Source organism: Adiantum capillus-veneris, chromosome 25 (genome assembly GCF_014529385.1).
Source record: "Adiantum capillus-veneris isolate H3 chromosome 25, ASM1452938v2, whole genome shotgun sequence".
Taxonomy (NCBI): domain Eukaryota; kingdom Viridiplantae; phylum Streptophyta; class Polypodiopsida; order Polypodiales; family Pteridaceae; genus Adiantum; species Adiantum capillus-veneris.
The window spans coordinates 91,714,678-91,718,856 of NC_140955.1; the positions used below are offsets into that span (position 1 = coordinate 91,714,678).

The 4,179-nt window shown below is 38.8% G+C and overlaps 1 pseudogene across 1 annotated transcript; it reads right to left on the minus strand.

The window, feature by feature from the left end:
* Positions 1–2,222: 2,222 nt before the first annotated feature.
* Positions 2,223–3,804, minus strand: LOC147425282 (uncharacterized; annotated as a pseudogene). Its single transcript, XR_015186447.1, has 4 exons — positions 3,216–3,804; positions 3,083–3,127; positions 2,900–2,981; positions 2,223–2,474 (listed from the first exon to the last, which is right to left on the minus strand). The product of XR_015186447.1 is annotated as an uncharacterized LOC147425282 (transcript).
* Positions 3,805–4,179: the final 375 nt, after the last annotated feature.

The window sequence follows — 4,179 nt, forward strand, 5'->3', positions numbered from 1 at the left end:
CCCCCCTTTCAAACTTGACATGAGCGTGCATACTCATCGGCAAGACTATGGAAAAGTAAGAATAGAAGAGCATAGCAAAAACCGGCAATGACCATTTCATCATCATCACAAGCATTGTTGATTGTCATCAGGTTGAAATTGTATCCCAGTGAAAGAGCAACACCATCATTGAACGGATCTTTACGCCAATGATTTTGAGTTTCAAAATTGCGGCACAAGGTTGGTTTTTGATTGCGAGGAGCTCGACAACAATATTTACAGAAGGGGACACTGTCATAGCATTCGAAAATATCCAGCTTAGAGATTTGTATTGCCACATTTTCATGGAGGCCATCATCAATAGATCTTGGGAGACGGTTACCATAAAGTCCATAGTCTTGTGTGTAACAATATCCATTGCTGGACAGTGCAGGAGATAGTACATTGTCTGCATGTTTTCCTTTAGCGACTTCTACGAGATCTTCTATAGCTTCATGGGTCCCAAACAAGATTCTTCTTTTCCTGATCTGCAGGTCAAGGTTGACTTGGTCCTTTGCAAGGAGATCCAAGAAAGTGGCTATGATGTCTTCATATACCTTGAATTAGTGAGCAATTCCCTCCATTGGATTTTTTGAAAATTACAAACTCCCGGGAGGGAATGACATTTTTCCCCCATGGGATTTTTTGGCTCAAGTGGGAAATTACCTGCACCTGGGAAAGTGGAGCTGTGATAAAGTTTCCCACGTTCTCAAGTGGGAGAATCATGCTACTCAATATATCCCTGGTGGGAATATTTTTTCCATGAGGGAATTCATTGTTCTTTCGCATTCTCAATTTACAACACTTAATAAAAAAAATAGGTGTTGAACTTGAGCATCATCAACACATTGAACACACCTTGCCTAAAATATTTTTTGCATCCGTGGAATAACTTTACAACATACCACAATTGAAGGCCCACAAAACTATCCATATATTTGAAATACTTGAGAAAACAATCTGTTCTCTGGCAAGCGCACTATTTTTTGAGCACAATGCGATTTGTTTCATGTATTCATAAACACTACCTCAACTAGAACCCTAGATATATCAATTGATACAACAAAGAATCGTCCTATAGAGATGTACATGAAGAGGTGCCATGTTTGAAACCTTACACAATGGTATTCGTATCGTAAACTACACCACTTTTATCCTACCTATATCCATCAATACTAGTGCTTCACTTGCATAGCACACTCCGCAAATGGCAAGAATAGTTAACACATGCAATTGTCAAGTCCCTTCCAACCATCCACAAACATCACCGTTGTCAATATATACAAGAAATTAGAGCTCTGCCACACCCAATAAAACCTATTCAAAACTTCTACATACCATATATGCATTCCAACAGACTTAGCCTAGAAGAAACTCTCCATTGCATATACCTCGAAATATTCCAAACTTCCTTGTCATATCCTTGTCTAGCAAACAATGGGCTCCAAGAAACAACGAGGAAATTAAGTAAATAAAACAAGGAAACGTGCTTTTAAAGCTGATTGTAAGACAAGAGCCAACAAGCCTTCAAAGGTAGCAAACAAGAGGCAACAGGCGCAACAAGGCCTTCCCTTGGCACCTCCTTTCAAACTGCTCACAGTACCTTTGCCACATCCATACTAAAGTTCCTGTCCAAGCACTCCTAGTGATGACATCAAATAACTGAAGCAATCAATAACCAATAGCTTTAAATTGGCTACATCTTGGTTGCAAGAGAGACTACCAAAAGAAGACCGACTGAAGCGATCAGCAAGCACAAACTACACTTTGGCTGCAAGAAAGACTGACAAAAAACAAACAACTGCAACGAACAGAACACACCCTTGCTGGCACCAACTTCAACATCGAATGTAACCAACAATTATCGAATAATTGAACCATCAACAAGCAGAAGCCTTACATTGGCTGCACTTTGGTTGCAACAAAACCTCACCCAAAAACAAACAACTGCAACAACACAAACCCATGCTTGCACTTATTATTGAACGTAAACCAACATTGCAACTGTGATTAAAAAATTTACAACCTACAAGAGGTGCTTTTCATATAAAAACTGTTACCAACAAGCCACTACTATAATCAGATTTAAAATACCAGCAAGATGTGTTGTTCCAAACAAAAGTGTCTACAACAAGTTTGTCTTTATTGAAGAGGAGTTGTCACGGTATATCTATCAGAACCATTACAACAATCAACTCAACATAGACTATCCAAAGAACGATTCTTCAAGTCCTCACAAACAAAGGAGTTGTTACGGTTTCAATTTGAAAGTTAATAAAGATGAAGCATAGCTCGTAGTTTCCATACCCTAGCAGCTTGCAAGAAAGAAGCAAAGAGTATGCTCCAACAAGGACGTTGCACTTGACCATACAACAATTGCTGCCAAAATAAGAACAGAACACAAGGCATTGCACAACCACCTGAAAAAAACAGCTCTACCACACACCAACGGACCCCTGCCAAACAACAAAATCACAATCAAATGCCATTTAAGATTGCAAGAAATAACGCACGTCAAGTATTTTCCATGGTAACAGACATAATATCCATCATAGATACATCACATACATGTGTGTGTGTGTGTTTGCACACAATATGTACCTATATGTGTGTTTGTGGACGTGTACATACATATATGCATGCATGCATATATACATTTATATCTGTATGTATATCCATACATGCATAATACATTTGTATATAATACATACATGTATGTGTCGTATGTATCCATGTTTGTACATACATACATGCATTTGTATCATATAGATGGGTATATATAGATATATCTATGTGTCTTTGAGAGAGAGAGAGAGAGAGAGAGACCGATGCAAGTTTCAAACATCTTAAGCAAAAAACACATAAAGACAAGGAGCTTTACTAGTGAACTGGTCCGTCCATCATGAGCTCTCCGCATCCAGCTTCATATTTAGCTCGCTGTCAAAAACCTTAGCTAGCAATCCCTTTTCATAGCAGAGATTAGGATTCACCCCTCACAAATTTTAAAGCTTGGACATATCAAAATCATATTGAAACTTTCAACAAAGGCTTTACGAACAACTACCTCATGACAAGTACGCTGCAAAGACGTGCCCTCATCCGCTCTACCCTGAAAGAAGAAACGAGTAAGGTTAGAAGCTTGACATAAGAGTAATAAATAAGAAAAAGGTGAATGTATTGTCAAGGTGGAGAATAACCTCTTTGGAGCTTGGAATTCCAGTAACTATAGATTTCCAACCAGCCAAAAAAAATCAAATTCTGCATCATCCAACCAAAAAAGAAGGTCCTTTATCCTTGGCTCGTCAACTTACACAATAAAAGCACCCTTCATTTGAAAGTTATCGGAGAATGCAATGACATGATCCCAAGGCTCATGCCATGGTGGAACATAACCTGGCTGTCCTCTTTGCACCAATCTCCCTTGAACCTTATGCCCACTCACCTCATACATTATCTCCAGGCCATTAATAGGAGATCTTAAGCAAAGAAAAATATGCTTGAGCCAAGCAAATGGTCGCACCATGTCCTTTAGATTACTCTTCTCACTTGTGCGCACGAGAGGCATCCCTGTCACCTCATCATGATGTAAATGCTTTGAACCATAGATTCCACGACCATAAATAGCTGAAGTTCTCCTTCTTGTTCATGAAGAAATATTTTCTTCAGACGGCCTCTACATAATCCTCCTTGTTGGCATGTTTGAAATAGCTTATCTTCAAAAACTACATAGTCACCTTGTGTATACTTACATCCATGCAAAAAGGCCTTGAAGTAGAACACACCCATATCATATATATTTTCTAAAGTAAGCAAAGTTGAGCCATTCCAATTGTAGATAGAAAACAATGACTCCCTTTCAAATGCACTAAGCGTAAAAACCTTCTTACCAACAATAAGACCCTTGTTATTTACCAAGCCTTTGCAACTACTTGGAAGGAGTCTAGAACATGCATTCCATCCATCTTTGGCTTTGTCCTCTGACGATACCAAAAGAATACATTTCTCATGCTAATCAGCACAATCTCTTGGTACTTCCTGATCTCCGTGCCCCTCTCGAAAAACGAAGAAAGAATTTACAAAATACTTATCTCTGTCAAAGCATCGTGACCCATCTTTCTCGACATGGATTTGTTTCTAGATCCTTGTAAACAAATGACGACA